This window comes from Dermochelys coriacea, chromosome 6 (genome assembly GCF_009764565.3).
Source record: "Dermochelys coriacea isolate rDerCor1 chromosome 6, rDerCor1.pri.v4, whole genome shotgun sequence".
NCBI lineage: Eukaryota > Metazoa > Chordata > Testudines > Dermochelyidae > Dermochelys > Dermochelys coriacea.
In genome coordinates, this window is record NC_050073.1 from 92,665,010 (window position 1) to 92,692,766 (window position 27,757).

Genomic DNA, 27,757 nt, shown 5'->3' on the forward strand with positions numbered 1-27,757 from the left:
TCACTAGATCTGTTTTTAGTGGAGATGCTCCTATACTTTTTTTTAAACTGCATATGCAATTGTAAAATGCACATTAGCAACCACCACAGTATGAATTGCAAATATTATAGTCAATATGAAATTCACAATTTGCTCAGTAACATATAGATAGCTTATGCAAGTAACTATTTGCAGTTTACCCTGTAACTTAATTATATAAGATATATAAATAGTTATTTATATGTTACAAAATGAATTTCAAATTGGCTATTGGATTGCAATACTTTGGAATGATCTGCAGATCAATAGTTATTTGTTGAAGAAATTCACAAATAAATGTGATTAATCAATACATTCAGTGATATTGCTATCTGCTTGTTAACTCAGAAACAGAAAAATAGAAAAAGAAAATTCTGAAAATCAATTATTCATTGTGAATTCTGAGGTCACCTCCAGTTGATAAATAAGTGGATGAAGGACCTGGCCAGGGAGCTAATTTATGAATATGTGTATATGTATGTTTGTGTTTTTAGTGTGGAGATCCCTGGACATTGATAACCTTTAGAAAGATAGTGGTGATAAGCATGATCAACTTCTGGGAAGAGGAAACACGGTTACGGTTAAAGAGGTAATGAAAAAGTTAGTTACTAGGAAAAGTATGAAAGTCATGGGCACAGTTTACCACTAGGAAAGAAATAGGTCAAAATCTGGAGGCCCGAAAGCAGGTGCATATGGCCAGCTGAGATTTCCCCTAGAATAAATGAGCCCTCATTTTGCACTGAGCTGGCATACCTGTTCCTGTGCCACTTTATGCATCCAGCTCTGTCATAGGAAGCATATTAAAGGTGGTATATGTCTGGAGCTGGCTCTGCTCCAGCTCTCCCTAGCATATGGTCTTTTGGGGAAATATTGTCAGATGACATAGATTAGCACAGTCCCCAGACAACTCTAGCCTATGATGGACCTGAGGCAGTTGTAGATCTTTCATAAGAATTGAGGAACCTTCATAGACTCTCTGGTAGCCCCTTCCCCTTCTTGGTACAGAAAAGGATCTGACCATGGATGTTTGCTTCTTACCCTCAGTAAAAACCTGGCCCGTCTGAAATGTTGGTGATAGTGTTCAACACTCTATCTCATGCCATGTTATTTATGGAAACCCCCACTTGAATGTTGGACTTTGTGTGCTTCCAGAGTGGAAGAGTAACTGTAAGCTGGTGTGCAGGCTGACCAGCCGAAGAAAGAAAAATAGAAGTCCAACAAGAGGTTTCTTCACATCATTTCTTCAGGAATCGTTTTATGGCCAAAAACCAAAATCAAAGCTGACAAATCACTCAGGCTACTGGGTCATAGCCATCTGAGGCCTCTCTAGCTTCAACCAGCTGAGAGCAGAGAAGATACACCTTTTCTCAGTGATAGCCAACTTTGTTTCCCCTTTTCCTTTATAGGATCACCTATGTGATTGTGAGGAACTCTTTAGGTGAAAATGCCTTTGCACCTTGCCACAGTAATATAGGCACTTCAATACCTAAACAGCAGCAACATTAACTAAGCTCAATTCAGTTAAATTCTCACTGCCCCAATTGAGAATTTTATTTGAGTAGGGCATGGGAAGGAGAGGAGAGTGATACATAAGGGAAAAAAGTAAGGTTTTTGTGAAGCCTGGGTTCAGCATGGAAGCCTTATTTTCCTTCTCTGTACTGCCTCCCCCCCCCGCCCCTGATTCTGTCACCTTCCCAAGAAGAACACAGCCTGCAGAGGGTAGCACCATAGAGTGTGTTGTGGCAGTTCTTATGTGAGAATGTGAAGGCTCAGTCCTAGAGAGGGAGAAAGAAAATGACCAAAACCAGTGAAGAAAAACATCAGAATTAGAGAGAGATTGTGAACCTGAGACAACTTGGTGGGGTGGGGTGTAGGGGCGAGGAGAGAAGGTTGCTCTGGTATGGCCTGTGCTGTACCTGTTCTGTCTATAAACAGAGGCCTTCATTCTCCACATTGCGAAGCCAGTACAACATTCACTATAGAGCATGCTGCATACATTCCAGCCACTCAAATGCTGTCACTGGCAAGGACAACTCCAATTTGTCCTGATTTCTCACTTTGCAGTTCACCTCCTGAGAGATGCGGAGTCCTGCCCCCATGCAGACTGCCCGCTACAGTCAAAAGCTTCCCAACAAAAGTGGCAAGCTTCAATAAAGCTTTGCTGAACAACACCTATTCGTACAATTACAGTGCATTTTCATTAGATGGCTCTCCTGAGGCTACTGCTCTGGTTGTGAGGCTGCCGCAGGCTTCTGGCTCTCAGCTGCATTGAAAGTCCATACCGCTTTATGGTGCTCTACATCACATTACAATATGCTGCTTTGCTGACTCTTCATCTCCCAAAAAGCCTCTCTGCAGGAGGGGTTGATACTATAATAAGAATACCAGTCACACACAGGAAAATTCATGTTGCACAGATGAGTTTCCAGAGGCATTAACAATGTTTTACTATAAATGTTCCAGTATAAAGCAATCCTGGTGGGGGAAGGTGAGCTTAATAGGAAAGGCAATGAAGCATCTTACCTAGACTATGCCATAAGGCAGGAAAATTAAGTTTCCTCTGAGGAGAAGGGAATTGTTTCTCTGGGAATACACACTGTCCCATATCAGATCATACAGCAGTAACAATAAATATCACAATAAAACTTTACTTTGTAAAGAGCCTTTAAGGAAATAAGCTGAGTTCCATAATATGTAATAAAGAGAAAGAGGACATTTAAGAAGAATAGTCAAGGGAGAAACCTGTTATGTTCCAAACACCAGGAGCTGAAAAGGAGAAGGTTCTCACATCAGTAGAGGCAAACATTTGTAGAAGGGAGAGAGATGGAGTGGAAGATGAAAGCAGGGAAAGGGGAAGAAACAAATTACTTGTAGAAGGCTGTAGCAAATGAAGGGTTTTCAAATCAATGAAGGAAGTTTAGAACTGTATCCTGAGAAAAATGAAGAATGGGCATCAGGTAGTTGCATTTCTTGCACAGGTGAGAAAGGAGGACATGGCATTCCCACAATGTTGAAGTCTGGACTCTAGAGAGCTCTGATTCAAGGGAAACTAGTGACAAAGGACTGCACAGTCAATGTGAAAGGAAGTTAAGGGATTCTGAGAAATCTGTTGACTTCACAAGCCATTTTTGAGTGATACAAATATCCATCTTTTCTCCCCTGCCCCCATCCCCTTTTAGCTGGGATTTTATATGAAATAATAATTATAATATATAATAATATAATGTATAAGGATAACAATGATAATAATATAATATTATCGATCTATATTATATTATATTATGTTACATTATATTATTATCCTTATTAAATAGACTTGAAGGTGATTGATTTGCACAAGAATGTATATCAGAGCTAAGGCATCAGTGTTTGGGTCTGGATTAAGTTAAGACAGTTTAGGTTATTTTTATTATGTATATCATGGTAGTACCTAGACACCCAGTCATAAACCAGAGCCCCATTGTGGTGGTCATTATTCAAACACATAAGAAAAATCAGTCTCTTCACTGAGGAATTTATTGTCTAAGTTTCAGAGTTTAGGTTTGAATTCAAAGGTAGTGAAACCTTGCAATATGTTCACTTGAGTTTCTGGCCCTCCAAAAGTGGGAATGTCCTGAAATCACGCAATCTGCTTCAGACAAACTAGAAGCATAAAATAGGCTTCTGTTGGTTTTGGATCTGACTCAGAAACAAAACAGAGTGAATAGGTTTGGATCCAGGTACTCAATTAAAAGTTCATTGTGATTCTGATCCAAGGCACCCATTTTAGCTCATCCCTCATATACAGACATATAATTGTAGTTATGTGATCATGCAAAGAGTTTTGGGGTGCAGTTTGTATCACAGGATACATTCCATTGTGTATTGTATTGTGACAACTGTTCCATCTGATACAGAGAAAGGATTTCCTCTTTCACAGGCAAAGTTTGATTTTCCTGCCTCAGTGTGAGCTTGTATCTCCTATAAACCTCTTTCATTTTCAAGATGTGCACTTTCATTGTGTTATTGGGCTTGTGGATATGGGACATTTTTTTCTTTTTTTTTAAATGCAGGATTAAGTGAGAGTATGTTGTCCTCATTTTTTTTCCAGAGAAATTGGGAGTGTGTGTGTGTGTGTGTGTGTGTGTGTGTGTGTGTGTGTGTGTGTGTGTGTGTGTGTGTGTGCAAAGAATCACATGGAGTTTGCAAGCAGATGTATGAAAAAAGAAAGTCAAAATTTAGACCTCCTGACTTTTACTGTGTTTCTTTAAAATAATAATTAGAAAGCATTACAGGTGACTGGTTTCTAATATGGGCTTATAATATGGACTCAGTGTCCTTTTGTTATATGGAGGGGTTTTCAAAAGCTTAAATATTTATGTTTCAAAAGTAGCTAATGAGCATTCTTTGCATAGCTCTCTCTCTCTCTCTCTCTCTCTCTCTCTTTTTCTTCCATAAATGGCTATTTTGAGTTACATGCAATATCAGTGCCAAAAATATATGGAAAGAAGGAGACCTAACTAATTTAGTTTCTTTCTTTCATTATTGGAATCACATGTAGAATTATAGTAGCACAGGTCTGAACAAAGAAAATATTGCCAAATACTTGGATATTGTTTTATCCCAATAAGAAATTATGAAAAAACATTAAGGATCAGACTGTGGGTGGCATCTGTCTGCATGGGGACCCAAAGAGCCTTCCTGCCTTCAGCTCTATGCCAACCACATTGAACTTCCAGAAGTCTACTGAATGCAGGGATTGATCCCTGCTAGTGCCCTGTCTGGGCACAAGCTGCTCTCCAAGGGCCAGGAAGGAGGAGAGGTTATGGATCTCTGCCATCCCTTGATGTCACTATCGGATAAGGTATGCACTGTACATTATATTGCACATCTCCAGGTCGGTGGCTTTCAATCACAGTTGGCAGAGAAATGGTGGTATCTTTCAGTGGAATTTTATTAAGATTGGCTTGGTGACTTATAGTTTCCAGAATGGTCTGAAAGAGGTTCACAAATGTATCTTGAAAGTAAAAGACATACCTGCAGTCCCTATGCTCTCCTAACCACTGAGGCTGCTCCCTTCTAAAGCCCCAGCAGACACAAGTGACCCCTATGGGAACAGGATGGTGCAGGAAAGGAGTGGGACCGTGGACCTTCCCCAGCCTTCTGCACCAGCCAGTGGATGTAGGCAGACACATACAGAAGAGCATGCGATACTTTCCTAAAGGATAGTGCAGTAGATACACTGCTTTGGAGCATCTGGGAGCTGAAGAAGGGACTGTGGCTCTTGGGGAAACGGTCTCTCTTTGAGCTGACCCCGAGGTAGTGAAGTTCCTCACCACTCTCAAATGGGGGCCGATAGCCCTTTATTCAGGAATTGCTTCTTCATGTACACTCCTAGATCAAATATTTACTTGCTCATAACATGGAACTATCACGAGCTCTAAATGATGTGCCCAGTTAAAAACACACACCTGCATAGTGAAGGTTGTCTCAATGTTCACCAACTAGAGAGCTAGCCTTATCTCCACAGAATCTGAGCATTGGAGGCAGAAATTCAGATCGCTTTATTGATCTTGGATTGCTTGAGGGAACATGTTGAGTTTGCTTTCACAGGTACTCAGGAATGAAATAGGTTTTACCTATTTTGGGTTAGAGATAAGCAGTTTGTTAAAACATCCTCATCCCAGCTATTAGCCGCTGTTGCTACCAAAGAAGCCTAAAATGACTGTTAACTGTAAACTGTTGGCTTAATTCTTCTTTCACACCAGTTTTACTCCAGTATAACTCACTTGACTTCAATGGAGTTTGAACTAATGTCTAGTTTGTTAGTGAAAGGAAAGTCAGGCCCACTGGGTCATGTGGGATGACTACTACCAAAACAAGCTATCCTTTCAAATCTAATCTACCTAGGCATTTATAATATGCTTATCAACCCAGGATCTGATGTGGGAACAAAGTGACGTAAGTCCAAAAGGATGGTCTAACACATACATGTATTTCCTTCATTTCCAGAATCAGCCATTGTTTTCTCAGAAAAAAAACACAGATATAGTTGTGGGGGATGGGGAAGGTCCCTTCCTTCATGCTTCTAGTACAATCAGATAAACAAAAGTAGTGGATTAAATAAAAAGGAGGAGGTGGGGATCTGGAGACTTTTCTATGGTTCTGAAACAAGTAGGTTCCCCAAGAATATGTTGGGAGGGAATGGGGTTGAACCATAAATGCTGTGCCATGGGGTCTCTATGATCAATATGGCTATGTAGCTTCCATTTATATTAGTAGCAGCTACATATGCTCATCTACAGGAGAACAAATCCCTTAATCTTGTCCTGGTATTAATAGCCTATTAAGATCCCATTTCAAAAGCCTTTCCAACTGATGTCAACATCAGAAAGAAGCTTTAATTAGGAATTGTTTTAAAACATTACGGAAGGATTTTGAATCAAAGGTTTAAGAATTTTATCATGTAGGGAAACTGGCTCTGATCTTTCCTAAATCTTCTCCTGCACTAAATACTGCATTAAATCAATGAGCCTTAGAGTCTCAAATTATTGTGTAATTTAGGCTTGTGAGATTAGTGTTATGTGTTTATATTATTCCTCCTGAAGACAGTCCATTATTTCTGATTAATTTTAATTAAGCCAGCAAATGGCCTTTTATCTCTATACTTCCAGTGGAAGCTCTGTACTATCTAACATTCATTTGAGTTTAGATTTAATAAATATCTCCTGCTTAACCCCTGAAGCAACAGGGTGAACCAGAGAGCTGGTAATGAAGATGTATGGAGATAAAGACGGGAGGAGAGCATTAGAACAAAATGGATTAAGTAGGCTGAGAAGTCTGAAGGACTGGCATTTCACAGGGAGCCACAAGCAGTCAGGGCTGAATAAACATCAGACTGATTAGCTGCTTTGCTTTTTGCAAGGTCATACTCAAGAGACAGTATTTAGGGCTGTCCACATAAGTTCTGTTCATGTGTAATGCAATGCAATGCCTGGATGGTGTACATGGCTCTTTTGCCTTCTACTGAATGGAATGAGATCTGCTCACATGTGACTGTCTCACCTTCTAGTAACTATAGTGGAGATTTTCAAAGGCACAGATGACAGACATATGTAAGCTGTTGATAATGGCCAGAGAGGCCTCCCCGGTTATGGCAACAATCTCACACCATTAAAGTGAGTAGGAGCGTTGCCACTGACTTCTGTAAGTGTAAGATCAAGCCAGAAGTGACAGAGTCCTGCATTTTAGCAGCATGAGGACCTCTGTTCTATCTATATTCCTCATGTAGATAAGCTGGTAACTGTAATTGTCTGTATGACTAGAAAGCCAGGGAGACTAGATCTGATTGGACTTTTTTAACAACAAAAACAACAACAAATTAACTGAAACTTGGCCTTGTTACAAAAACAATTTTTCCACCAAAAATGATGGTGTTGGATTTTGTTTTTCATGAACAATCTGTGCTTTGTTTTTGTTGAAATTTTTATCCAAATGTTTAGCAAAAAAGATTGAAGCGCTTTGGAGCAGAGATGGATAGACTTTGTGCTCTGTGTTTGTACAGCGCCTAACACAGTAAGGTCCTGTTCTATGACTGGGGCTGCAAGGTGCTATTGCAATCATCATTATCACAGTCTAAAATGTTAACGACATTTTTCATTTTTTGAAAACTGTTTTTTTTAACAAAAAAAAACTTTTGATAAATGCTTGGATAATTTTCTATTAAAATATTATTTTAACCAAATTATGAAATAATGTGGAAAAAATGGATCTGTTCCAAACTCTTAGAATTAAAAGTAACTTTGACATTTTCACAAATGATTCTTTTCCCTTTTTCGACAAGCTCTAATTGTGATTTTCTGAGAAGGAACTCCGGTTCAAGTACTTTCAAAGGTATCTCAATAAATACTTTCCGATAAGTAAATATTAACTGTAATGTGACATGTCAATTTCTATGTTCTGAGATTACACTCTCCTTTTCTCTGATGGTTTTCTTGGGGGACATATGGTTCAAGGAGCAAACACTTCATCTCCTTTGTCAGATATCTAACAGGATCAATGGACAGATGTAAAAACTTCTCTGTACACAGGTCCCTTAGCTCTTCCTTAGATTCAGAAATAGCTACATCTTTCCCAGATATGCACATGTACTTTTAAAGTCACATAACTTCCTCTTGGCTGTGGAACACATTACTCTATCGGTTCTTTAAAGGCAAGACATATATTTTGATATAATGTTCTCAATTACTTCCTGGCATGACTCTACTGAATAGAATTGCAATAGAAAATAATTTGGCCTAAGGAATTTTGCAACAAAACTGCCAAGCCCTGAATCGTGCTGAGAAGATGCTGAAAGTTATGTAACTGTTTTAAGAACTGTGTAGATTGTTTGTGGTTACTGTACCTTTAAGACTTGGAACATTGCGTGCAGTGGCATTCATAAAACTGGCCAGCTGGCAACACTTGGAGCTGAACCTGAGAGGTGAACCTGAGAATGAAATGGGGTGAATGCATGAGAAATGAACCCAGGAATGGAACTGAATGTAGCTTGAAACAAAGGATCCCACTCAGAGTGACAACTTCCTTCATTGTTGGTGTTACTTTATATTTCTTGTGACTGTTATACTAACCCAATGAAAGTCATTATAGCTAATTAAAAACATATTTGTTTTTTGGACAGTTGGAAGATATGAACATTCAACATCCGTCCCAGCATGTGAAGAACTGTGTGTTCCATCTGGTCTGAGATTTTCAAAGTCACCTAGAAGATTTGGGCACTCAGTTCCCTTTCATTTTAATAGCAAATGGGCATCTAAAATCCTCAGGCTGCTATATAAACCTTAGCAATGGCACATGTATTTGGAATCCATTGATTAGAACACTTAAGCATGTGATTACTTTAAGCATGTGAGTATGCCTAAAATTATGTGCATGCGTAAGGGTGGGATTTTCAAAAGAACCTTAGACAGTTAGGGAGACAAAACCTATTGAAATTCAATGGGAGTTAAACATCTAAATACTTAGGCCTCTTAATCCCAGCCTGAGTGCTTTACTGGTTCAGGGCTTTGAACAGTATGTAAACAATGCATTCCTAGTGTTAATATTACAAGCAGGCAACATGTACAGTATGCACTTAACAATGCAAAACTATTATATATTGTGGCCTCGATCTAATGACTGATTAGTATCTACTCAGTTGCTTGAACCTTTGACAATATGTTGCTTGGAGTTCGGTAAACTTTTTCCCTAGGAGCACAACAGAGTAGTTTTAGGATCCAGTGCAGATAACGATAAGGCATATTATGGAAAATTAATTTTTCACTTAAGAGGTTTAAGACACCCAGTGGCATTTTTCTGGCATTGTTCCATGCTCATGAGTGGCACTATAAAAACACTGCAATTCTGACTGTAAGGAAATTTATACTTGCTGGTTTTGTGGGAGGTAGGAGTGATGAGCAGTTGTGTGAAAAATCACATCAGAAAGAAAAGGGAGATGGACGCAGATGACTACCTCAGAAATATGGGTCCTTGTGTGTCAACTGTCAACACACACGTCAATACTCCTCTTGTGCCTGTACTGTCACCCAAGGACCAGTCTCTGTAGCTATCTCAGTTGTAATTTAACAGGGAGATAAGATTTACACTGTATTCAGCAGCACCATGCACCAGGAATTAGCCATGAAGCCCTACTAAGATGAGTGCAAGAATGAAGCAAAATTCCAGTTCAGTGTACTGAATATTTAATCCATTGTGTGAACAAATACTCCTCCATGGGGAGATGTGCCTTTTATTTTAATGCACTTGAGAAACCAATTTAAGTTAAGATTTAATACAGATCTTCCCTTTCAGATATGATGAGCAAAAATCAGTGCCTGAAAAAAGGAATTTAGGGTCAGGTCATCAGCTGGTGTAAATTGGTGTAGCCCCATTGATGTCAATGGAGTTATGTTAATTTACACCAGCTGAGGATCTGGCTCACAAGTTCTTATCATAATGTCCTTGATGGTGGTTAGACCATATATTTCAGAGTGAGGTGCAAGAACTTTGCAATGGGCTGTTATGGAATACTCTGTCCATACAGGAAGCTTCTTACCCCTGTTATTTAGATACTGCCTTATGCCCTGAAGAATGAGGGTGTATATCCTGTCTAAACCTTTTAAAAATCCTCAGCAATTTTTTCTCTGTTCCTATAAATGTCCTTTTTATTTTTAATTTTTCTGAATCCCGCTATTTTCTTTGACTCAGTTACATCTTGTTGCAAAGAATACCTCAGGCTAACCTAAGAATAGCTATTCTTCAAAAAAAAAAACTTCAGAAACAGTCTCCAACAAGAGACTGCTGAATTGGAATTAATTTGCAAACTGGATACAATTAACTTAGGCTTGAATAGAGACTGGGAGTGGATGGGTCATTACAGAAAGTAAAACTATTTCCCCATGGTATTTCCCCCCACCCCCCACTGTTCCTCAGACATTCTTGTCAACTGCTGGAAATTGATTATCACTACAAAAAGTTTTCTTCCTGCTCCCCCCCCCCCCACCCGCTCTCCTGCTGGTAATAGCTCATCTTAAGTGATCACTCTCCTTACAGTGTGTATGGTATCACCCATTGTTTCATATTCTCTGCGTATATCAATCTCCCCACTGTATTTTCCACTGAATGCATCCGATGAAGTGAGCCGTAGCTCACGAAAGCTTATGCTCAAATACATTTTTTAGTCTCTAAAGTGCCACAAGTACTCCTTTTCTTTTTGCGAATACAGACTAACACGGCTGCTACTCTGAAACCTGTCTATGATTTTTGGTACATGATGTATGAGTACAGAATTCATGATGGGTGAACCTCAAAAAATTCACAGATGTTTCCAGGATTTCAGACCATTAGTCAAACCTCTCTGGTGTAGAAATCATTCAGATAAAAAGAGGTTCTTGTGATATTTCTAGCATGTCCTAATTTTGAGTCAGATCAGAAGTATATTTTTTTTCAGTATTTCCACTTCTGGCTGAAACCAGGAAGTAGAGAGGCACCAAGGAATTTACACGCATATATCTATCAATATATCAAGCTATATTCTTAACATTAAATTATGTGGGGTCAACTTTTCTCCTTATTTGTATCCTGGAAGAAAAATCTCACTAGTGATACACATTCATTCTTTAACCCTTATAAAGCAAATTTTGGGGGCACTCCATAAAGTACTAAATCAGGATTTACTCAGTTTTTATTCTTGACTTTGGTGCACTCCTGATGCCCCATCCTTTAGGATGGCATAGTGTGCTCTCCTCTCTGGAGCTCATATTGCTACTGATTTCCTAACAAATATTTTGCATGTGTCTTCTTAATACTAACTAATACACTTTCAAAATTCTAAATCCCCTTATTTGTTAATAGATGTGAAACACCATCCTCTCATAAGCCACTGAAGCCTAGTCTACACTATAAAGTTAAGTTGCCTTGCATCAACCGATTTGTGCATGTGTCTACACTCAAATTTACACTTGGTTTGCCAGAAGCTGGGAATGGGTGACAGGTGATGTTCTGTTCATTCCCTCTGGAGCACCTGGCATTGGCCAGTGTCAGAAGACAGGATACTGGGCTAAATAGAACTTTGGTCTGACCCTATTTTGGCCATTCTTATGTTCTTATCTCTACCTGAAATAAGTTACCTATTAAGGAAATGCAGTAAAACCACCCCCACAAATGGTTTAGAACCAAGGCTGATGCAGTATGGCCTATGTCAATGCTAACAGTCCTCAAGCAAATGTCCCACAGTGTCCCAGTACCTGCAACAATGACTTCTCTGGTCATAATTGTAAACTCCACTGCCCCAGGGGTCATGAAGACCAGAAGCCATCCCCTCCTTTAAAACCATCTGGGTATTTTGGAAATGTCTTTTCCCCATTGCCCACCTCGGTGAGCAGCTCTTTCTTATTGTATGAAACTGCCCAATTGACCATGCCAGTTCCATGCACTAGACACGTTCCTGCCTAGAGTAGAGAGAAGATATTACACGCACAGCTATGGACCAGCCATAGAAACATGGACAGCTACAAAAAGATTGTGTAGGGGATGAAGTCAAAAGGGTATGACAGGGATCAGCAGCAGTGCTGCATGAAAATGAAGAAATTTTTCACACCTGCTGCTTCTACAAGGCTTTTACGTGCTTGGTGAAGGCCTCACCAGCACCCTACAAATCACTGTAAATACCTGGGAGGAGCCTGAGACAGTTATCCCTTCCATGAACAGTGAGGAGAAGGGATGCATTTTGGGAGACCCCAGCCATGCCATGAACCTGTTTGAGACTCTATCACAGTTTAGCTAGTCCCACCAGTTAAACATGGATGAGCCTGATAAAGAGAAAAGGATCCTGGGAAAGTGTGTGCATGCATTTTTCCTTAGAATGTTTAAATTTAAAGATGGACCCTGACCCTTCCCCAAGTTAACAAAGATCTTGACTTTTCATTGTTTTATTCATAGGAGAAAAGGTAGTGGTTCAACAAACAGAGGTAAAGTTGGCATCTGTTCATTGCCCCATTGGGGTAGGCAGGAGAGAGCCATGCAGAACAGTTGTAGATGTACTAGAGATGTCCCTTTATCATCCTAAAAGATCTCAAAAAAATTTCCATGGAGTTACTTTTCAATCCTTTCCCAAAGCTTTCTAAATATGACTGCCTTATTTCTTTCTCTGTGGTAGGCACTTTCCTAAACCACTGTATGATGAGGTCACTTGGCAGCATTGCAGTGAACAAGTTAGCAGTATACCCACCTGGCAGCTTCAAAATGCCACTAGTAGCTGTGCTCTCTGTGCCTTAGTTACTCTCAGGAATGAGATATCAGTGAAAACAATCGCTGGCTGTGGAAAATAATGTCAAAGAGTCATTGGGCCAGAGACACAAAGCAAGTATGTGAAAATGACTCTGTAGTTTAGTGGTTAGAGAGCCCATCTAGCACATGAAGACTCCAGGTCCAGTCACCCTGCTCCAATCACTCTTTCATTATTTATTCACAGTGCAACAGCTTCAACAGGAGAGATCAAGGGAGCTCCAGATCAGAATAACCCATAGTTCAGTAGTTCGAACACTTTCCAGAGACATGGCAAACCTCCTGTTTGAATCTGTTTTTTTTGCCCCTCTGGCAGCGAGGGGGCAATTGAAACTCGATCTCCTACATCCCAGGTGAATGTTCTAACCACTGGGCTAAAAGTTATCGGGTAGGCATCATCTCTTTCTCCTCCTCTTCTGGCCATTTTATGTGGAGTGAGGTAGGTGCCTAACTCATTCCTACAAGAAACACCTTAGATGCCTAAGCCACCTGATTGTAGGTGACTGGTTCTTGTTTGTGGCTCACTAATCATAGATCAGGGGTTCCCAAACTTGGTTCGCGGCTTGTTCAGGATAAGCCCCTGGTAGGCCACAAGACGCTTTGTTTACCTGAGGGTCTTCAGGTTCGGCCGCTCTCAGCTCCCAGTGGCCACGGTTTGCAGTTCCAGGACAACTGGGGCTATGGGAAGAGGAGGCCAGCACATCTGGCCTGTGCCGCTTCCCGCAGCCCCCATTGGCCTGGAGCGGTGAATCGCGGCCAGTGGGAGCCGCGATTGGCCGAACCTGCGGATGCGGCAGGTAAACAAATTGGTCCGGCCTGCCAATCCCTGAGCTAGTTTGTTTGCACTAATTTTTTAATTAATTAAAGAAGAAATAGTCCGGTGGAACCTTATAGACTAACAGATTATTTTGGGCATAAGCTTTCGTGGGTAAAAAAACCCACTTCTTCAGATGCATGGAGTGAAAATGACAGATACAGGCATAAATATACTGGCACAAATGAATTTAAAATGTTCAATCCAGGGTGTGGTTCACCTCTTATGTGATGCTTCTGGTTGGTTTTTATATTAGACAAATCCGTGACCTATTCTTAGGTTATTTTTGTCTTGTAGGTTCAGTTTATAGGAAGCTGCCAGAAATAGGGATTGGCCATCCCAGAAATCATAAAAATTGAAGTGGAGGAAAAACCTATTGGGTATTTTAGACAATTCTTCACCATTGGTTCAGGTTTATTCCTGAGAGCAAATTTTCAGTGCTTTGCCCAATCTAATTTTAAATTATTAAAATGATGAAGCTTCTCTGATTTCCTGAAAGAGAAAATTCCAAGGCCTAATAAAGTCAGAAAACTTTCCTTGATATTCAGTTTATATTTTTTTATTTTTCTTAATTCCTAGTTCATGGCCCCTTGGACTCCATAAGCAATCCTTCTTCATACTTACCCTGTCCCTCACGACAAACCTCTGGCAACTTTAGCAGGAAAGTATGTGGTTTAGTATAAATTTATTGCACTTATGAATAAATGCTTACATGGCTATTAAGGTTATTTACAACGAGACATTGATGCATCTCAGATTGTGATTGAGGACCTCCAGAGTCAAGTGGAAGCACTTACATTTCAAAATGGACCTTTAATTTCCCCATACACTTAATTTTCGTAGAGAAAAATAAATATGCCTAAGAATTCAGTTCCTAGTGAGCAGAAGTCAGTGCTCAGCTCGTCTCTTTGAATCTACAAAGAGAACTTTATTTTTGTTTGAATTAATGAACTACTGCCACTTTGCTTGCACCCCCCCCAAAAAAAAACTTCACAAGCCTGTAAGGGGTTTCTGAACTACATTTGTTACACTGGTGAAACAAACAGTGATTGTGCCAGTTGCATTGAAAATGTTTCCTTTAGCTCTGGGCCAGTTAGAATCAATAATTAGCAAAGGTTGCATGCCAAAGCCTGGATGCGTGACAAAACTTCTATGAATAGAATTAATATATATTTAACATAAAAATTGCCATGTCAGACCTGAGCCAATAGCCCATCTAGTCTCTTAAAGTGATCAAAAATAGATATTTCATTAAATCAAATACAAATCTCCATAATGCAAATTATTGTGCAGTTCTATAACCTTGGGAGTACGTGTTCCTTTTCACCCACTAATGATAAGCTTATGCCCTGAAGTGAGTGTGATGTGCTGTAACTACAGATGCACACTTTTTTTATTCTTGAGACAAGGCGGATGAGGTAACATCTTTTAATGGACCAACTTCTGTTGGTGAGTGAGACAAGCTTTTGAACTACACAGAGCTCTTCTTCACATCTGGGAAAGGTACTCAGAGGGTATGTCTACACTGCAGTTAGACACCCGTGGCTGCCTCATGCCAGCTGACTCAGGCTCACGGGGCTCAGGCTAAGGGGCTGTTTAATTGCAGTGTAGACATTTGGACTCGGGCAGCAGCCCAAGCTCTGAGACCTTCCTGCCTCACAGGGTCCTAGAGCCCAGACTCTAGCCTAAGCCCAAATGTCTATACCACAATTAAACAGCCTCTTAGCCTGAGCCTGTGAGTCTGAATCAGCTGGCACAGGTCTGCCACAGATTTTTAATTGCAATGTAGACATATCCAGAGTGTCACAGCTAAATACAAGATCAAAACCATAGTATTTAAGCATATTCTAAGGGACCATTCTAGGTGAATGCTGTGACAGTCTGAGTACCTTTCCCAGACCTGAACAAGAGCTCTGTGTAGCTCAAAAGCTTTTCTCTCTGATCAACAGAAGTTGTCCAATAAAAAATGTTATCTCACCCACTTTATCTCTCTAATATCCTGGGAGCGACATGGCTACAATACTGCTACAATACTGCATACACCACTTTTTTTATTTTAAGGGTGGAATGCTCACATGAAAGTTACTAAGCTATTTGCCTGTCAATTCCCCAATGTAATTATATGTTGCATAAAAATGAAGGTCCTCTTACATATCTGTTAAACAGGGATAGGCCTCAACTGCAAAATCTAGACCTGGATTTCCAACAATCTTATCCCCCCACTCCCAAAACTCTGGGATGTTCAGATCAAGAGTATTGGTTTGGACCCACCTCTAATTTTAAATTTGTTATATTTTTATTACACCAAGTAACTGAATCAGAGGCTATATCCTAATTACAGATCCCTGAGCAATCAGTAAGCTGCATTTACCCCCACTTTAAGCCCTATTTACATTCTAACAGCAATATAAAGGCACTATGGTGTAAATGGACCTCAATCTCCTCATTATCTAATTATTTGATTTATCTCCCAGCTTTCCATTCTGCTTATACTTAAACAATAATGACCTAAGAGGAGGGGCATTTCCTGGTAATTCATGACTGGCTAGGAAAATCTGAGGGCCCCAAATAAAGAGATTGGGACAGTTTTAGGTATATATCTCAGTGGCTTTGTGTTGCTTCTATGCTGCAAAACAGTCTTAAACTAAGCTGTTTGTCTACTTTGTGTCATTGAACTAGCTAGCACAAAGGAGTCAGAGTACACAGATGAATTTGGGCCATTAATTACAAGGAAAAGCCAGATAGAAACCTTCCCCATGCATAAGTAATAAATAATAATTTGCATGTAATGCCTCTGACCTGAGGTTTTCAAAGTGCCTTTCCAATATTGTTTAATCTGTACTGAGATGCAGGTACAGAAAGTATCAAATAAACTGAGATTTAAGGTCAACATATTGAGATGTTGTTGCTGGAAAACAAAGGCCTCCCAAACTTAAACTTTGTATTTTTTTAATCTAAGAAGTAGGTAGCAGGTCAGGAATAGAACTCACTAGTCCTGACTTTGTCTTTCCTTCTCTAACTATCAGAAATTACTCTTGAATATTTAAAATTTGGATTATTTCTCCTAACTCTCTCCCCCCGCTCCTTGTTGAAGCCATGTTTTATTATGTACCAGACTTTTCCTAGCTGCTAACTGCCAGTAGGCAAGTGGTTTATTTTCAATGTGCTGCTTGTTTTATAGTATTGCATCAGTTACCTAGGAACATTGATTCTGCACAGATGCATTAGAACCGTTACATAGTAGCTATTTGTTAAACACGCTAAGAAATGTTTGGTTGGATAAAAGAAACTGAACCAACAAACTGTTTATGTAGAATAGTCATTTCTCTACTTTGGTCACACATAGATCAGAAACTTACAAGAATTATTATTGGTTTTAATATTATTTTTCCCCTACCACCAAAAAAATTGCTTTGAAATTGCAAACCTTATTGCAGCTTTAATATTTTAAAAGCAGTTTAGTAACTGAAATATAAAGGTCTAAATACAGATTGTTTTAACCCAAGTGAAGGCTCTTTTATAATATGAAGTCTCAGAGAAGAGGGCAGTTTTCTGACTCATTCACTGTAAAGCCCCTTAGCCCTGAATTGAATATTGCAGATGCTACTACACAGACCTAGACACATCAGCACTAGTGACTAGGACTTTTTATCACAGTATGTAAAACCAAGTTAGGTCATTACAATTAACTTTATTGCCATACAATGAATACAAGAGGAATTAGTAATGATCAACCACCGTGTTGTAAAGTGTTACTGAGAGGTGTCTCATACTCACACAATAAAAGATGTGATTGGAATGCAAGGGAACCTTGGTTTGATTTACTCCACCTGGAGGCTCAAGGTTGCTTGTATCACTCCTCTTCAGAGGCTAAATGATGGTATTCTTACTCAGTTTTATAGTTTGAGTTTGTTCAGCTTTTACGTAGTCCTCTCCTGGATAAAGACCTATATTTAGTATTGTGTCTAACTTTTCTTAAGCTTACCCACAGGCAGTGACACCCATAACTAGAGATGTTTGGAGGACAAGTCCATTTTGTGACAACTTTTGAGGTTTTGAACATTTGTTTTCATTTCTCATTGGAATAAAACTAAAACCTTTCTGATTTTTAACTACACAATTGTGTTGAAATTAAAGATTTTTTATTAGGATTTTTCTCTCATCAGAAGTGACTACAGAACCCTGGACCTGAAAAACTGTCTCAACTTCAACTAGGGGAACTTGCCTCCAGAAAACATTTTGACTCAATGAAACAGAATATTTCAGGCAATTTCAATTTGTTGAAAATATTCCAACCAGTTCTACTTATAACCCCTATTCCCCAATTTACAGTCATACCAGGTCTCATACAATAAATCTAACACACATATCCACCCCAACATCTAAACATATCCTTCTATGCACACAAAAACGTACATTCATGCACATAAGCCATATTCTCTCACACTTCCTGTGCCCCTGCCACACCCAAACCCACTCACCTATGCTCTCACACACACATTCCTCCCACTTCTTCTGATTGCCTTAATATCCCCATCCTAATAAACTATTCGTCTAAAGCAGTGGTTCTCAACTGTGGTCCACCGCTTGTTCAGGGAAAGCCCCTGGTGCACCGGGCCGGTTTGTTTACCTGCCGTGTCTGCAGGTTCTGCTGATCATGGCTCCCACTGGCTGCGGTTCACCACTCCAGGCCAATGGGGGCTGTAGAAAGCAGCGCGGGCCGAGGGACGTGCTGGCTGCCCTTCCCACAGCCCCCATTGGTCTGGAGTGGTGAACCGCGGCCAGTGGGAGACATGATCGGCTGAACTTGTGGACGCGGCAAGTAAACAAACTGGCCCGGCGCACCAGGGGCTTTCCCTGAACAAGCAGTAGACCACTGTTGAGAACCACTAATCTAAAGGATGGAGGGCACAGATTCTACCACAGTACACAGGTCAATAAGACACTGTCCCATAAAGAGCAGAAAAATCCATCCCTAGTGTATCTTGAATGCTTACTCATCATTGTATGTTGGGCTTGCCTCAAATAAGAATCATATTAGATTCTATTCCTGGCATAAATAATTGAGCTTCATCTTTTCTTCATATTTTAAGATATAAATCTCTGAGCTATTCCCTTAAGTTCCTCATAATATAATTGCTGTGCAGATGTAAGGCTAATCTCCTAGAAACACAATGTATGAAATGGACTTCATCCATTGATTATAAATATAGCCCTCAGGTGGGGACAACAAGACTTCTCTGTAGTGCATGTCTATACACTTCACCAAGCTGATAAGTCTGCCTGTAAAATGCCCTAAGCTAGGGAGCTATATCCTGGAATACTTACCTACGGTTTGATCATGCTGCTGTGAATTAAAATCCACATATGTTCCCTCACAGACTTTACTTTGTATCCTCCTACAAGAGATTTGTCCCCTTTGGGAGAAAGTGAGGGTCCAGATCAGAAACTCATAGATCGCCTGGGGAGCCACATGAAGCCAAGGTCATTCATGTAGAGGCTCTGCCCCCACCATGACCACCTTGACACCCTAGCAGCCTGGCTCTGTTGCTAAGAGGACTATGTTATCTTCCAGATGCTTCTGGAGCTCCCTATTAAAGGGGCTTCCCCACTACAGAGGTGTCTCTGTGGAAAATGTAATATAGAACCTGTATTTTACCCTGTAGTCTTGACAGGTTGGTGGGGATAACAATGCTCCCTCAGTCACAGAGTTGAGCTATAGAATACCCTGACTGCCCCCATGCTCTTTTAAATTGGACTAGAAATCTGTTACTCCCTAGACCTTGTTTGGGCAAGAAATAAAGGGCAGCCTTCTCTACCAGAAATTCCAATTGAAAATTATCAGCTGCTTCCAGTTGGGAGATAAGGCCTGGTTTACACAAAGTTTTTTGACCCAGTATAAATATTTCAGTTGGGAGGTTATATATATCTCTATATACATACCAGAACAACCCCTCATGTGGGCACAATTATATCAGTATTGTTTACTTCCAACTTTATAGCAGTATAACTGCATCTACACTGTGGGTATTGTACTGCTTGAACTACTCTGGTATAATTAAAGCAATACAACTTTTGTCTGGAACAAAGCTACCACCTTATTTGTCTATTTTGATTCCTGGGTCTAATGGGCTGTCAACTGAAAGCAATAGAAGAAAACAGAAACTAAGGACGCCAAGTAAAGGATTCTAATGGAGTTTCTTGCAAAGTCCTCTAGGGTGTCTTCCTGTACTTGGTCACTTCACCTTCCTGTTAAGCTGTGACCAGGGAGGACGAGGATTAAAAATAAAGATATCAAACATTTAACAAACTCTTTTTAAATCTCAGCGTTTTAGTTTAACTTTTGTAGGACACTTCTGTGGTGATGGTAGGGAGTGGTTAATACTAGATTTATATGAATCAGTTTGCTCATTCCTTCTCTGGAGTTTTATGAGCTCCATCTCACTCCCTTCCTGCTCAAGCCTCCTTTCTTCAGTATATTGCTTTCTTGGCAGTCTCCAGTGCTTTCTGAAGGATAGAAACACATTCATTTTTGCTTTGGTGTGGGAGAAAATATGTTTTATTATCCGCCTGTTAAATTTAACAGGAATTCAAACCCCATTTCTACAAGTCATGAAATAAAAAAAAAATTCACACCCTGCAAAGTACATTTGACTGTTGGTTTGCTAAATGTCTAAACAGACTGTTGATTATTATGGACACAGAGTCATGTCTGCATAAAACATAATTATGACAGAAACACCATTCTGCCACTTGCTTTTTCCATCTGTCTTTTGACTTTTTCCCCTGAAGCAATGGGAGAGTCATTGTATTTGACACTGTGTTTATAGCAGTCAGGCCTTACTGCCACTCAATTTAAGCAGAAAAAAATAAATACAGTCACTTTATAAAAAATAGTGGTCTCTTGATAACGTTAACCCAACTCAGGAACTTGTGCCCTTGCAATCTGTTGTATCAATTAATTATACGGTTTGTAGACTGCGTACTCTCAGAACATGAGCTGGAGGGTTGACTAGATTACCTAGCCAATAGGGCTTTTCCATCTCATTTTGCTACTTATGAAATATTGGGCTGGAGTTCATTATTTAATATAAAAAGCTTTAGGGTTTTTCTAAGGTGTTTTTCTGCCTTATGCATGAGTTTCCTGAATTTTCAATCTGTCTCCAGGTCTCCCTTTCAAACACAGCAAGAAACAAACCTGTTTGAGTTGGCTAATAATAAGAAGAATGGACCCCCTCAAAGGAATCACAATGGGATATGCATCCTTATATCTATGCATTGGGTGTTCATATCTGCTCAGGTCAGAGGTGAGGACTGAAATTTATTAGGTTTCAGAATGGTAGCCATGTTAGTCTGTATCAGCAAAAACAACGAGGAGTCCTTGTGGCACCTTAGAGGCTAACAAATTTATTTGGGCATAAGCTTTTGTGGGCTAAAACCCACTTCATCAGATGCATGGAGTGTAATATATATACTGCTTACTGTATTTTTCACTCCATGCATCTGATGAAGTGGGTTTTAGCCCACGAAAGCTTATGCCCAAATAAATTTATTAGTCTTTAAGGTGCCACAAGGACTCCTTGTTGTTTTTGAAAATTATTACGATGTCATGTCTTTTTGGTTGTCTAAATGAAATGATTTCGTAGGATCCCATCCACTTCCTAGTGCACAAATGATTTTGCCAAAGTGCCCCCTTGCTAGCAGTCTCAGCAGAGGGGCAAAATATTATATGGACTATTGGGAATGAGCCCCCTTTCATCCCTGGAGGTGTTCCCTCCAGATTAGAGGTGTTATTGTCAGGTCTGTATGGATGAAGCTTGGGCTGTTGCTTACCAAATGCATATGATTTGGAAGATAAATAGGACTTTTGTTTTCAGCACATCCTATTTGGCATTTTTCAAGACCATTAAATTGGATCCCATTTTTTTATTGTCTACTCAGGCTGGGAAATTGAAGAACATAGCAGCCAAGCAGAGAAAAATCATTAACATGACCAGTGCACTGAAAACTGACCCCACTGTGCTGAGAAGAAAACCTTGACTTTCCTGGTGACTTCAGAAAGAAGAATTTCACCCTTGGCATACTGATCCTCAAGGACAGCCATTTCACTTTTCCCTGCCAGAGAGGTAGGAAATCAGTGTTTTCCAGTCCTGCAGGAATAGAAAATGTTCTTGATGGTAAAGAGGGAAGTATCTATTCAGAAATTAACCTCAGAACAAGGGGGAAATCCTGGCCCCATTGAAGTCAATGGGAGTTTTGCCATTGACTTAAGTAGGTCCAGGATGTTACTTCTAGTGTGCAAATATTCTCTCTCCCTCATAGTAGCACCGGTAAAAACAGCATGAAAAATCACTTTAAAAATTATGCTAGTATATGACATTTTTATTTTTTTAAATCAAATATTTTGATCAGCTCATTAACATTTAAAAATGTTGCAGATGCTCAAAATTCAGAGGAAATTTTTGCTATGTCAACATTTGAAAAAATTCTACTTTTTCTAAGATGTAATGTGAGAATCTTCCCCTCTGTACCTCTTCTCGCCTATAACAGACTTCTTATATTTTCCTGCTGCATCAGCTCTTCATCTTTATCAAGAAAGAGGTCAATTTTGATGAAAAGTCCATCCTAGTTCAGTGACAGAGTGAAGGCAGCAGTTAGAGATATAAAAGCAATATATAACACATGGAAAATGTGGGGGGATATCTAGCAATTTATAAATTAGAAGTTATGAAGGCAGAAAATTGATAAGGAAAACAAAAGCCATCAGGGAAAAGTCCATAGCTGGCAGACTCAAGAACAATAAGGATTTTTAAATGAATTAGGAGTAAGAGAAATTCTCGCAATAGTATAGGCTCATTACTAGGTGGAAATAGTAAAATTGTTAATGATGCAGAAAAGATGAAGGTGTTAATATTTCTTTCTGCATTTGGAAAGAAGTAAAATGGTGGACTCCTATTATGTGAGGGTCATGAAATATGTTCAAATCAATTAGTAATCAAAGAGGATGTTAGACAATAACTATTAATGATAAACAATTTAAAATCAGCAGGCCCAGATAACCTATACTCAAGAGTCCTGAAAGAGTTGATAGATCTCTGGTCTGATGATGTTAATTATTAATACACTTTGGAATACCAAGAAAAAGACTGGAAGAATGATAATGTTGGGTCAATATCTTTAAAAGGGCAAGCAGGATGTCTCAGGTAGCTATTGGACCATGAGCAGATAGCAATTCAGGGCAAAATGAAGGAAAAATTAATACAGAATTCAACTGATAAAAATTTAAATGCTTGGAATAAAATTAACACCAGTGAACATAGTTTTAAGGAAACTATGACTTCTCAAACAAACCTGATTTCATTCTTTGGGGCAATTACAACTTTGCTTGATGGAAGTAACTATGTACATATAATAATTTTCTAAGGCATTTGACTTAGTACTGCACAATATTCTGATTTAAAAAAATAGCACTATACAATATCAATAAAGCTCACATTAAAAGAATTAAGAATAACTGTGTAAATGGCACATCTTTAAAAGTAGTTCTCAATGGGGAATCATCATTGAAAAGAAGTGTTTCTAAAGGGGTCCATAGGGATGTGATGAGGCCAGATGCAGTCAATATTTTTATCAATGATTTATGAATACATATAAAATCCCTGCTGATAGAATTTGCAGATGACACAAAGATTGACAGAGCGGTAAATTACAATGAGGACAGAAAAGGATTACTTGTGGCACCTTAGAGACTAACAAATTTACAGGGCGTTCGTACAGAACAATCTGGATTGCTTGGTAAGATTTCCCATTTCAAACTAAATGTATTTATTAAAGCCAAATGCAAAATTATACATCTAGGAACAAGGAATGCAGTTCAAACCAACAGAATGGGGGACTGTATCCTGTATAGAAGTAAGTCGAGAAAGATTTAGGGGTCATAGTGGACAGACAGCTCAACATGAGCTGCCAGCGTGATGCTGTGGGAAAAAGGGACAATGCAACTCTTGGATGCAGAGAAGCGGTAAGTAAGGGTAGGGAGGTAATTTTATTTCTGTACTAATAAATGAAAGATCATGACAATTAGGGCAAGTAATATACCACTTGGGCAGTCTCGCTATTATAACCAATGAAATTGTTACATGCAAATTAGCTGTAGAATAAGGGTGGAGATTGACTGAGTTACCTCTGATATCACAACTGTCTGGGACTCTTGTATGGCATAAATACATACCTTACTGTAGCTGAATAACACATAGGTGTAATTCGTAAAGTCAAAATGTTTGAGAACTTAAAAAATGGACAGTAATAGATCATGAACCCCAGTCATGATTAAAGCTGATGATTTTCTGAACATAAAGAGCTCTCAGCCATGCTTATAGATGTTTCCATCACTTCTCACTTACTCAACAGATATTCTAGAATTCAGAGTGACACAGAGTAACAATCTTGATATCTTACATAGATACAACATTGATGAGACCAATACTGCAATATACCATAGAGTTCTGGTGTCCACACTTTAAAAAGGATGCTGAAAAATTAAAGTGTGTGCAGTCATGAACCACAAAAAATGATTTGAGGCTGGGAGAAAATGCTTGACTATGAGAAACTTAAAGAGCTCAATTTGTTAACTTATCAAAAAGAAGATTGAGAGGTGAATTCATTGCAGTGAGAGTACCTTCATGGGGAGAAAATACCAGGTACTAAAGGGTGCCCGATGTAGGGGAGAAAGACATAAAGAAACCAATGGCTGGAATCTGAAGCCAGACAAATCCCATATTATACATTAGACAAATTTTTTTGTAACAAGGAGAATGATTGACCAATGCAATAAACTACCAAAGGAAGTGATAGATTCTCCATCCCTTGATTCTTCATATCAAGACCAGATGCCTTTCTGGAAAACATTTTCCAAACACACACACAAATTTTGGGGCTTGATAAAAGAGTAACTGGGTAAAATGTAATGGCCTGTTTTATACAGAAGGTCAGGCTAGATGATCTAATTATTCTTTCTGGCCTTAACTCTATAAATCCATGAATCTTTTTATACATCCCATCTGAAAATGTGTCCATTTCCTCCCTCCCTTGCCTGAACCTCAATATTTCTCTCTCCCTCTGTTCTTCTAATTATTTATCTCTGTTACTGTATTATTGCATTTGAATTGAAAAATAATTTGGAATACAGTCTGTAATATATTATATCTCAAACACAATTTGCAACCCCTTAGGCTACCCTGGCCTGATCTGCCAGGAGCAGGATTGCCCTTTGGGAAGAGGAAAGTATTCAGACTGTGAAACAGCAAAGGGAGTTGGCTCATGTTGCTGCTGCGGAGGATGCAATGGCAGGAGGTTGGTTCATAAACTGGAACTTCATGGTGGGATCACAACGTCGATGGTGGCTGCAGGTCTGGTTAAACAGATATCAAGGAAGATGTGAAATAAGAAGGGGGAAATGAGTAAATAATGAAATAAAATTCAGAGGAAAAATATTGTTAGTCTGTTTCCTTCTATGCTGCCTTCTCTTTTACTGCTTTCTTACCAGATCTCTGCTTCCAATGTTGATATTTACTTGATAGCTTAGTCCATGACAAACACATACACAGATAAACAAGAATGAAATAATATCACATAAATGGAGGCTGTACTTGGTAATCATATTGATTCCCCCCCACTTTTCACTAGTGCATGATTTTAGGAGGAGCCCATCCATGTCTACTGAGCACTGGAGGATTATATTATATTATATTATATTACATTATATTATATTGTGTTTGTGTATTGAATGTCTCCTTGGCACTCAGACCTCAGTTTCATAAAAACAGGGTGCCTGGATTTGGGCTGTGAAACCAATATCAAGTACTTGACACTTTATGAGAATTGAGTATTGTACGGTGGCCTTAGTCATGACTTCTGGGTTCTGTTCCCTGATTCTGCTGCTGGTTCTCTGTGACACTATGCAAACCACTTTAACTTCTTTGTGCATCAGATTACCCATGTGGCAGACAGATCTGAGAGAACATCCTGTACCCACCTTGTAGGGAAGTTGACAGCAAATTGGGATCCTTGGGTGAGGGGAAACACAGAAATGCAGAGTATTGTTATTTAGTTATTGTTCAGGCAAATCATCAGCCAACCTGAAAATTTACCAAAATACACCACCAGAATCCAGCTTTGAACAATGTAAAATCTATAGGGCAAATCCTCACCTCATGTAAATGGTCAGAGTTCCATCAATGGCACCACTTACACCAGGTGAGGATCTACCCCATTGCGTGTCTGCAGTGCCTTACAGTATCTGATTAAAGGGTGTCATGGTACATTTTTACAAACTGGGAGAAATATACATAAGGAAATTTGAACTTGTTTGCCTAAAAAAATACTTCTCTAACATTACAGTGGGAGTGTTTTTATATGGTTTGAGTAACATGTTATTTCAGCTTGTCCAGTAACTACTTATGGAACATTTGTACCATTTCCTTTGAGTAATGTTCTGAGGTGCAATCAGTTCCTTACAGTGCTTATCCTGGTGTTTTATGTGGAAGGTAAGTGCAGGCAACTATCACATTTAAAATCATGTCAACTCTCATCAGTGCCAGTTCTTTTTCCTACCCTATTTATTTTGAAAATCTGTTTATTGGGTTTTGTATAATAGAGCTGCATGTGAAAAGATTGTGGTATTGTCCTTCCTTCATAGTGTAGCCCTTCTAGAAGGCAGAGATTACATATTACAATGATGGGCCAGATCTTTAGGTGGTGTAAATTGGTGTAGCTCCATTGACTTCACTGAAATCAACTTATTTCAGTTTACCCCAGCTAACTGTCTGGCCCTTTTTAGCTAAAACTCTGTCTGCATTACATTTTAACTGGATTAGCCAGAGTGGTATTTCAACACAGTTCTTGCTAGAAAAGTACAAAGATGGTTTTTCAGTGTTGCCAGTGTTGCAGGAGTTTTCTACATCTGTGTATCTGTAAATTGTACTTAGGTTTTTGTGGGACCAATAAGCTTGTTTGTTTGCACTGAGAATAGCTTCCTCCAGAAGTTCCTTACAGCTACTCTTAGCAGAAAGGTCTGAATCATGGTTTTAGAATTCAGTTCACCATAGTTTAGTCCCATCAAAACTGACCAAGAAAACCATGGACAGATTTTTCCTTCAGATCTATGTGCAACAGGGATCCTTATTTGAATCCTCTTCTGAGTAAAATAAGGACTAAGCCACCTTGACAGCAGTATACTTCCAATCACATTTTTTTTGACCAACTAATCAAAAATGTGGAGCTGTTTGTTAATTTTTTTCAAATATTGATGCAATTGTTCATAGAAGTTTTGAATTTTGTACAAAAGGTGCAAAATATAAAATAAAGGGTGGAATAATTGTTATTTTCACAAAAATATGTCTTGTTTTTCAGTCAGCTCTATTCTCTGTTGTTCCTATCCTCATTCCATTTTAGCCAGGTATAGAGTGTGGTGCTAGGTGTGAAGTTTAGATGCAGATTTGAATTTTCCCAGTGTTGGTTTCAGATGTAGGGTTTTGGTTTGGGCTCATTTCAATGCTAAATATATAGCAGGGTGGTTCAGTTAACCCAGTGGTTCTCAACTGTGGTCCACCGCTTGTTCAGGGAAAGCCCCTGGAGCACTGGGCCAGTTTCTTTATCTGCTGTGTACACAGGTTTGGCCGATCGCAGCTCCCAGTGGCCGTGGTCATTGGCTGCAGGCCAATGAAGGCTGCAGAAAGCAGCGGCCAGCACATCCCTTGGCCCGCACCACTTCCTGCAGCCCCCATTGACCTGGAGCAGCGAACCATGGCCACTGGGAGCTGTGATCGGCCGAACCTGCGGATGCAGCAGGTAAACAAACCGGCCCGGCGCACCAGGGGTATTCCCTGAACAAGCGGTGGACCACAGTTGAGAACCACTGAGTTAACCTGAAGGTTAATGAAATTTATCTGGAATGGAATTTGGGCAGGAAGGCTTGTAGGAAGACATTTTCCCATGAGATTTCTCATATTGCCTCATTGTAAGAATGAAAGAAATAACATCTACCCTTACCCTAACCCTTTCTGGTGGTATTTCTGTATTTCTCCTTCTTTTGAGATGCTTCTTTTCTTCTTTCAATTTTGAGCA

At 39.4% G+C, this 27,757-nt stretch overlaps 1 long non-coding RNA gene across 1 annotated transcript; it reads left to right on the forward strand.

Annotated features, from left to right (window-relative positions):
• The first annotated feature begins 20,732 nt into the window (after positions 1–20,732).
• Positions 20,733–25,139, forward strand: LOC119857832. Its single transcript, XR_005293714.2, has 3 exons — positions 20,733–20,940; positions 21,575–21,759; positions 24,865–25,139. It is a non-coding gene; the product is annotated as an uncharacterized LOC119857832 (long non-coding RNA).
• Positions 25,140–27,757: the final 2,618 nt, after the last annotated feature.